Source organism: Antedon bifida, chromosome 9 (genome assembly GCF_963402885.1).
Source record: "Antedon bifida chromosome 9, ecAntBifi1.1, whole genome shotgun sequence".
In the NCBI taxonomy this organism is placed as follows: domain Eukaryota; kingdom Metazoa; phylum Echinodermata; class Crinoidea; order Comatulida; family Antedonidae; genus Antedon; species Antedon bifida.
In genome coordinates this window covers 10,359,301-10,370,126 of record NC_136234.1, presented here as the reverse complement: position 1 = coordinate 10,370,126, position 10,826 = coordinate 10,359,301, and positions in this window count along the sequence as shown.

Sequence of the window (10,826 nt, the reverse complement as noted above, 5' to 3'; positions counted from 1 at the left end):
TTAAATTTGATTTAATGATTATTTTCCATTCTTGTTGAATGGTTTAACACTACTATCAGCAATGTGTATACACTTCAAAGTCATTTATTTTATTTTACCAATACTAAATGAGCATATCGATCGTTTAGTAGGCCTACAAATCTATTCTTGCAAACAAAATATTCAGGTTTCACTTGCAACATCAATTGGCGTGATCTGAAGGTCTCCATTATTTATATTTGATATAATACTTATAGTCGATCTATTGGTTAGATTGATTACAGCCATTGATTATGGCATTGGTTATTGATTATAACTTAAATCCAAACAGTTCATTATGAGGTATTATATCGGAACTTCGTCGTTGACCATGGAAAACAATCGGAAAGTATCGATTTATGCATATTATACTATCATGAATATTGTTTTAGCACCATAAACGTATTGTTTTACTTTTAAAATCGGATTATTTCGGCTCGTCAAATAGCGCAATTATTCCGCAAGCATTGTCGGTCACGGTCACAGCACGAGTGGAGAGAAAGTAAAATAATACACAGTATATAGTATCCCGATATAAGGTTTAATCTGTAAAAAATTTAAAAGAAGCTAATATCACTTGATTCTGGTAGGTATGGGTGTCAACAATTACCCAAAAAAAAGTGAGCTCGGGTGAGGGGTGAGGAACAGTCAGTTTTGGGGGGGAAATTTAATTTTAAAAACAAAAGGTGGCATTTATTTTGTCATATTATGCTTTAAAATGTTAATGTGAGTAGGCCTTGTCTTTTGAAGATGGTTGTTCTCACATCCATGGGTAATTGCATTGCTTGTTTGGAAGCTTTCTGCATTCTTATATAGTTGATCATTGTACATTTATTTATTATCTTAATAACTTAAACCAATTTTCCATTAGGCGAATTGAAATAGTTGACTAATGAGCATGAATACTAATATTTTCATCTACTTTTGTAGATGAAATTCCCCTTTAATATAATCATTGTGTCAAAGAATAACTTATTAGGCAACGTGAATTTCTGGCTGTCAGGTTTAGGCTCTATACTCCTTCAGCCTTTACTATTTCCCAGGGTTACCACAAAGAAGTGTTGATTTTCTGTTGTTGTTGTTTTTATTGATTTCCACATAAAATGAATATGATAATTAATTAACAATAAACTTCTAGTGTTATGTGTATGACCTTCAGCAGTTTTTGAAAATATAGAACTTAAATGAAAAGGCAAGATATTTTTAGTTAAGCGGAACATAAATAGCGCTATCTGAAGCTTATTCAAATCATAAATGTTTAGAACGTTAAGCTTATAAAAAAGTAATTTGGAATGTGATCTATAAGATTGCCCTGCACAAATACGTAAAGCAAGTTCTGTCAAGATTAAGTCTTCTACCAGGCAACCAAGTCTTTTTTCTCTTTTATTTCATTTCAAATTAAATCATTTTGATAAATAAACAATTTTATTATGTTTGTGTATTAATCTCTTTTAAATATATAAATAATTTTCATTTATAAATATTAAGTTTCCCCTTACATCTTAAAAAACTCTGCAAGAGATCATTTTATACATTTACATTACATGTACATTGAAACAATATCAATAAATATAGTGAATCAAAAGCAACTCAATAACTAGTTGCTTGTAGAGTATAGCATTTTCAGTGCTTTCTGTTTACTCTTCTTTTTAGTGTTTTCCCCCTTTTTTCTTTTCTGTTTTATTTGGACTATTTACATTTTTGCACCAATTAGTTTATTTACAGCAACCAAAAGTTAGTGGGGATATTTGCTGCGGATCCAGTCCATGACACCATGCCGGTGGGCCTGAGTGCCGTATGTCTGGGTGCCGGGTCTCATTTTAATCCTCTACTCTAATACAGTTCCAATAGATCAATAGTTAACATACTACTAGTGCTAATGTCTTTAAATGTAATATAACTTGTTGTTCCATTGAACCATGGTTTATTCATTGTACAAGCAGCAGAGGATAGTATATTATAGTATATGCATAATGATAAAATGTCTCTACATAACATAAAGTAGGCCTACTATAAAGTTGAATAGATTTAAATTGCATAAACAGTCAGTGCTGCTAATGTCTTTTGATTTAAATTAACATTTTACAGAAGCATAATATGACAAAATAAATGCTACCTCCTGTGTTTATTTACTTTCATTTGAGACCAAACACGATGACATTTGAGGTCACTGTCCCTTGACACCTATATTATTATCAGTATCTCTGAAGGAAATTAATTAAAAACATACCATCATTATTTTGAATGACACGATTGATCCAAACAATATGAATAATTCATTTGATAACTATTATTATATGTTTTTTTTGTTCTTTTTTCGTTTACTTCATACAGGATATGGCATCACCTGTCAGTCTGGGTGGACTGCGTATGACGTCAGTTGCTACAGATTCTTTTCAAATACCGAAACTTGGGAAAACGCGCGAACAAACTGTATGAACCTTGGAGCTGATTTGGTTGTTGTAAAGAACGTCGATGAAAGCAACTTTCTTTATAACGATCTCATCACTGCTGACGTATGGCTTGGGTTAAGAGATATAGAAGTAGAAAATGTTTGGGTCTGGATTGAATCCGGTGAATGCACTGATTATACAAGTAAGTAATAAGTACAGTAGTAGTTGTCAGAAAATTGAAGATAATATCGGTCTTACTTTTTCAAAGTCACCATATGAACGAGCGGTATTAGCAACAATAACACCATGCAGTCTGCGTCTTCTGACACCATCCTCAAACTTATATAGAATACCTTTTCTGACATTCTACAGTAGCCTTTATTTAAAAGCGTTATGTCTTTTCTGCCGGAAGCTGTTTGCTTAGTTTACCCCAGCGTTTCGTTTGAGTCTTTCGTAATGAGAGGTATACGGTTAGGGATTAACTTAATTAAAATTTTAAAATAGTTTATTTAAAATCTGATTTTATAAATCTTCATTTTTTATGTTTTTGGGGACAATGCATCTTTAATCACTGTTAGTGCTTTTTTTATTTGTGCAAGACATGATACCGTACGAGAATCGGCTGTCAACATTGAAGTGTTTAAAACGTAGATGCCCCGGCTTTAAATACTTAACATTATACTACTTTAAACATTTTAATTGTACCAAATTGTACTACTTATTCGCTCTACCAAGAAGAATATTCTGGGGTTTTAATGTCGTTTAGGGTGGCTTTTATCACTTTCACTGGTTTCCTCATCTTTACCGTTTATTAATTTCCAGTGTATCACTGGCTGGTTTGATTTCTCTGAGCGTCTTAGCTATTTTAACCCAAGTTTGCTATAAACATTGTATCAAACAATATATCAGATAAATCTGGTAGTACGGCTAGGAATTGTATATTTACATTTTATATTGACATTGCATAGGCCTAATAAAATACATAATCAAGACAACTATTTTATGGAGCATAGTTTGCATGTAACAGTAGTTTTGAAAATATTTTTCTGTTCTATAATTAAGATTTTAACTCTGGTGAACCTAACAATTCTGGAGATGAAGACTGTGTTGAGCTTGATTACAGCAATTCAGACCGTTGGAATGACTTGAGATGTAGTACAGAACTTGGTTATGTTTGCGAAATGTGTAAGTAATAAAGAATATTTAAAATGCAGTTAATAAAACACTACCTGAACTAGTGTAAGTTTGGTTTGAGCTCAGAAGTGCATATTTTATATTGTAGATTAAATAGTGTAAGATAGCCCGTAAATTGCACCCTTAACACGAACCCAACCGAAGTACCGAATCTATTTGCAGAAGATTCAAAATGATGCTCTACCGGCCAATGTATATTAATTGCTTTAAAACAGTAATTTAAAAAACCACACTTAGGAAATCTTGAAAGAGGCTTCTTGAAGTGAATCTAGAAAATTTAAGTGAATTCAAGCTTACACATACATAAATAGGATGTTTTTATTAAGTTTATAACAATTAAAATACTTAGGCTTACCACGTGTATTCACTATGCACTGATAGACCATTTTTGTTTAGACCATTAAAGGATATCTACATCACAAGAAAGTTTTTACTGGAATACAGTTGTGGGTGGGGAACGCATAACTAGTGTAATTTAATTGATGCTCTCATGTCTTTTTTAACTGTTAACAGCAGATAAAGATGGCCAGAGGAAGTCTGCTGTGTACAGAGAAATATTATCTATCTTGATTAAATACATTAAAGAATACATTATATAAGGAAGAATATGTATGGACATTTTTATAGAAATTTAATATTTTAAGAAACAATTATTTTTTCAACATTTCAGTTGAGGACAATGAAATACCTACAACATCAACATGCCCTAGTGATGTAGAGACTGTTGTACCCCTGGGGGACACATCAGCAACAGTCACGTGGACGCCACCTACGTTTACAGACAATGAATGTGTTGTAAGTGAAGATGAATCTCATTCTCCTGGCCATTCCATCACAATACCTGAAGGAGAATACAGCGCGTACATCGACGTCACGTATGTAGCTTATGATAGAGCTGGTAATCCGTCTGAAACGTGTGCCTTCACAGCAACTGTATCTTGTACGTATATTTTTTATCGTTAAACATAGGAAAAACGCCGAATGCCAATTAAGCGTGGTTCTGACGAGAGATCGTTGGAGAAAACGTATATTTACATTCTTCAAAAGCTGAATCGTTTAAAACATTTCTATCAGTTGTTCCGAATTCTTAATGATGGTGGTGACGCGTATTACAATACAAAATGGCATAACCCAAGACAATTTAACATCAGAACACTGGGCTCGCCTTGCCAACTCGTCGTCCTTTGATCTTATGTCTGGCTGCGACAAATACCAACGGAGTACTGTACTATGTATGCTCGTCATCCTTCTGTTAGATTGCCTCGCATAACCAATCTACATAATTATGACATGGCATAGAGTTTTATATCACGTCGTATTTATTATTGATTATTAAACGATTAAAATAAATAATCCATATAGATTTTAAAAATTTGAATCAACAGATTGTCCAATAGGATGGGAGCTGAACACAGAATTTGAAAGTTGTTACTTCGTGTACACCACTACGGGCAGCTATGCAGATGCACAAACGTATTGTCAAGGTGAAGATGGAGGGGATTTGACGGTTATTTCAAGTGAAGATGAAAACACGTGGTTACAAAGCAAGCTTGACGCAGACGATCCAGGATGGACAGTCGCTTGGATAGGCTATAATGATATATCTACTGAAGGCCAGTTTGAATGGGCAGAACAAACGGCACGTGAGGGGTCAGTGTATGAAAGTAAGCAAACAATTATTATGAATAGGGTACCATAAAGAAGTACAATCCATTTTGCTTAAAATAGTCCTGAAGTAGATTTATTATATGCGCCCTCCTTTTCCAAATTTGATTGTTAACACTTCAAGACGCGCTTCTTATGGCATACTGCTTTTAGTAGGGTGCCTTAAGGGGAAAAAAGGCCAGACTCATTACACGGATGACAAGTTTTCAAATTTTACATGTATGTTCACTAGAAAATTTATTTACTTAAAAAACTGTAATTTAAAGCAAAATATTGTCAAATTGGATTGATAGCTAAATCATGGACCTAATAGTCCATGGCTAAATAGATTAGGTCAAATAGGCACAATCATGCGTCTCTCTATGACCCAACCAGAAATAAATGATACTAAAAAGAACTTTCTACCCACCCTTACCAGTTACTAAGGTATAGACCATGCATATATGCAAATTATTATTTTCATTATAGACTGGGGATCAAACCAACCAGACAATTCGAATAATGAAGATTGTACTGAATTAAATACAGATGGCACATGGAATGATCAGCCGTGTACTGCCACGTCTCAGATCGCTGTCTGCGAAAAAGGTAGGCTTAATCGTATTTGGGTGCTGGGATGCTCTTGAAAACATAATCTGAAAATAATTAAATCACTATTAATTAATAATAAATCTGGTATTTGGCTTGTTGAATAATTTCTAATTAAAATGAATCCTGAAATAAAGTTTTAAAGAATTTTAATTTTCGTTAATTTGTACTTGCGCGCGATACAATAATACTGAAAAGAAATCATAAAACTATTGTAATAATTATTTAATTCATTTACACTCGTTCGCTTCAGTGGTCGGTTGTCCTGATGGTTGGGTGTTCTGGTTGGGTCATTGCTATCAGTATGTAGAAGGCACAGAAACGTGGTCTGCCGCTGAAACGGCTTGCAACAACTTGCACACCAATGGTTATTTGGTGACTATAGCAAATGCAGATGAGAACAGGATTGTCACAGAAGAAATTGGTCTTGCAAATGATGCATGGATTGGTTATACCGATTCTGTATCTGAGGGTACTTTTGTATGGTCGTCCTCTGGAAAATGTTCTTCATTTGAAAGTAAGTTAGTAAAAAAATAATAAAAGCACATATGTATACTGTACTTGCCAGGCGATAAAGAACGTGAGGTGAGAGGTCCATGGTTAACGCGACAGGAATATTAACATAAAATTAATTTTGCGAATTGTCATCTCTATTATAATAGCTTTCATTATGGTTAATGATTAACTGATCTCAACCAAAAGTGCAGAGATATGTCTATGTTTTTCAGCAAGAGCACATCTTATGCATCATAGGCAAATAATGAGGTTAATGCAGATGTGTTTCTTATTTTGAATTTTTAGATTTTAATTCAAACGAACCAAATGGTGGTGTTAGTGAAAACTGCGTAGAAGTGGAAGCATCCTCAGATCAATGGAATGACTTGTCATGTTCCCAGACCATAGCATATGTTTGCGAAATATGTAAGTGTTGTAATTCATTTGGACAAATTCAATTTGAACATTGTCAGTTTAGATGCGAGAAAAGCCACCTTCCTAACAAAACACCAGACGAGAAACCTAGGCTGCGCCTATATTTAACTCTCGAATAATTGGTAAAAAATACGCTTTTACATTTCAGTTTCTGACAATACCGAGCCATCATTTGGAGTCACTTGCCCTAATGACCAGATTCTCATCACAGAAGAGGACGAATTATCCATAGTAGTAACATGGACGGAACCAACGGCGACAGATGATCGGTGCATTGATACCGTTGTGTCAAACTATAATTCTAGTGACACGTTCAGTACACTGTTGAATACTCAGACGGATACGACTGTTACATACACGGCTACTGACGTATCAGGCAATACAGCAACATGTTCTTTTGTAATTTCAGTTATATCAGGTAGGAAGTCGGCATTTTTAAAACGAAAAACAATTTTTAACGTAATTGACACGTAAAATTATATAATTTATCATACCTTATTTGTGAGATGCTTAAAGTATAATTCATTCAACCAACCCATAATATTTGACATGATTTTCAGCAGTTATGTACTGTCAACCTTTTAAATATTTATTATTTTTATTTACGTTTCAATTTTAGATACAGAACCTCCAATTGCAGATTCTTATCCAGAGGATTTTGAAATTGAAATAATTGATGGTTTGGAATATGCTTTACCAACCTGGGCGACGCCAGTCTTTTCTGACTTGAGTGGAATTGCTAGCATAGATACCAATTATGCATCTGGTGATAGCATGTCATATACCGGTGGCGTCGTTCCTTACACTGTTACTTATACTGTTTTTGACAATGCTGGCCATAACACAACAGTGGAATGGGATATATTAGTTACTCGTAAGTTATATACCTATGGATAGAATTATATTACGTTTAACATATTAGTTGGTTTGGAGGGGGAGGGGGGGGGGGGGCTGGAGTTGCGTCGTTCTGGAGGGCATTTTAAATACTATTTCTATTTATTTCAATGTATCTATAAAGAATAGGTACGAAATAATATCATAACCTTACGACAAATGAACGATGAACTTTGCTTGTCCTCTAGTCATTACAACATAATAGCAATGTGCGTGTGTCTTTTTTTTCCTTAATTCAGTTTGTCCGACTGGATGGGCTTACTACGAGAGAAGTTGTTTCCTAATGGTAAGCGATGCAAATACTTACGCCAATGCAGCAGCAGCATGTCAGAACGCAGACGAGAACTCACAGTTGGCAACTATTGCTGGAGACGAAGAAAACACATGGATCGTAGATCAGCTAAATAGTGTACTAGGTTCGGGAAATTGGAATAATGGCGCTTGGATTGGCTATGATGATGTAACATCAGAAGGAACATTTGCCTGGGTTAGTCGGTTATTCGAAGAGGTATCGGAATACACAAGTAAGTGTTTGATTTATAGAATATTGAATGAGCGAGGTACAGTACAAATATGCATTGTAATCACCATATAGAAAACTTAATACAAAATTATACACAACACTGCACAGAGGAAAGTAACTAGACAATCTCTGTACATACATTCAGTTTTTAAATAAATACTAAAATACACATTAACAATTATCTTTCACCTCAGATTGGTCTGGAAGTAACCCGGATGATTATAATAGTAATGAAGACTGTGTAGAGTTACTTCAAACTGGACTATGGAATGACCAAACATGTACAGCTACAAGACCCGCTGTTTGTGAAATGGGTGCGATCTTTTTTTAGAACTTATTGTTTGCTTGTATTTTCATGTCTTAACATAACTTGTATAACTAATTTGACCTAACTTTTACTTCATGTATGTGTAACAACCCGTTTAATAGAGCGAGAAATGGTTGGGGAAAAGAAAGAAGAGTTCCTTTTTTTGGAGCAACAAAACATGCTAATGTATAATTAATTTGTATTTATTATTCATTAGCTGTTCGTTGTCCATCTGGTTGGATTACATGGCGGGGCAATTGTTACAAACACTTCGACACTCAAACGAGATGGACCGATGCCAGTACTTCATGCGGAGAAAGCCAGTCAAATTCAAATTTAGTAATGATCTCTGACAGTGATGAAAACTCCATGATCTTAAACCTTCTAGGGTTAAGTGAAAGCTCGTGGATTGGTTACTCTGATACAGTAACAGAAGGGACGTTTGAATGGGTTGATGGTGATGAATGTCCATCCTACGAAAGTAATTCGAAATTTCTTTTACATTATTTGATATAATTAAGTACTAAATTAGTATACTACACGTTTTACGATGGTTATGGTTGGTTTTATGGTTTTTGTAACATTTATTCAATCGATAATAGATAGATAGATTAATTAAAAGCAGAAAACATTAGATCAAAGATTAACAAAAATACAGTTAGGGCTAAAAAATTAACGAGAATTAACATCTTTATAAAACGGTTCTGTTAGGGTCCTAAAAATGAAAGCGACAAAATTAGAATAGCTCAACTTTCCATAAGGTGTTGTTGCGTCGATAAATCGTCTTTAACTAATTTCCTAAATATAATATTATAATTAACAGGCACAGAAGAATTATTTATCTTATTAATTTATAAACTATAATATTATTTTCTGTGTTTTTAATAGCACTTTGTAGTTTATTCCATTCTCTTAAATTCTATGATTATGTTGATCACAAACGTTCCTAAAGATATAATGCTGCCCGACCCTGAACGGAATATTGTGCTTACAATTAGTGTGTGTTGAATATGTCATTGTAATGTCGCATAATAGTTATTAACTTTGAGTAAAAATTTGATCGAACAAAATATAATTTTCTGTTTAATTTAACCGTTTTTTTGTCATTATTTTGGGGTTTTTTTTCTACGGCGGTAAATAACTTTAATAAACTGCAAAATGTCAGTTTTAAAGTATGATTTTATTAATCTTCATTTTGCATGGTTTGGAAGGACAATACATGTTTCAAGTTATCATTGGACAGACGGTGTAGACATAAATATTTTAGAAATTGCACTTTTGAAAGTGTAAATGTTATATTCAATACAATTATTTTATCATGTTTATAGATTGGATTTCCGGCAACCCAGATAATCATGGTTCAGATGAAGATTGTGCTGAATTCCTGCTTCCCTCTGGCCAGTGGAATGATGCTACTTGTTCAGGTTCAAAACACTATATATGTGAAATATGTAAGTATACTGACAGTGATGTTGGTACCAATGGTTGTATTATTGAAAAAATGACAAGCATTTAGAAACAAATATTTTTTTATTTATACTATAATTTAAAAATTACATATTATGCTCCGACAGATTTTCAGACTTAACACTAATTAGTAACCAACATTTGCAGTACAACTGAATTTAACGTTATTTAGTTTTTTTGCTGAATGTACGATATATATTTTGATATGTTTTTTTTTAGATTAACATTTTTTTTTTATTATCATCAAACATGTATTTTGTGCCTTATAGCCGAGGACACTGAATCTCCAACTTATGGTGTAACATGTCCATCCGACGTCTTACAATATACACAATTGGCCTATGATTACGTAAACTTAGACTACACAGAACCGACAGCAACCGATAATGAATGTGTCGTGACAACTGTGGGCAGCCACGCTCCCGGTGAGCAGGTTTATACAGGCGGTTCCGAGTTTATTGACGTGTCGGTGTTGTATACAGCAACAGATAGAGCTGGGAATCAGGGAACTTGCTCATTTAACATACACATTCGAGGTAGATGATTTGATATTATATTTGATATTATTTTTATCAAACAGCATTATTTGTTATTACTGACATTTAAAAGTGTACGATATGTTGACTTTCCCAATGCAGATCAGGAAGGCACTTTATTTGTCCTCGACGGGCAAAAGTTAAAAGGGTTTTTGCCTTTCGACTGCACCACCTCCCTTGCGCCAGAAGAAATGTCTCTAGGGTCACGTATATTTATTAATTCCTGCTTTTTGTGATGTTGAAAAATTAATCCAAAACATGACGAAGAGCGTTAGGGGATAATGTTATTTCTGATTGATTTACAATTTCTA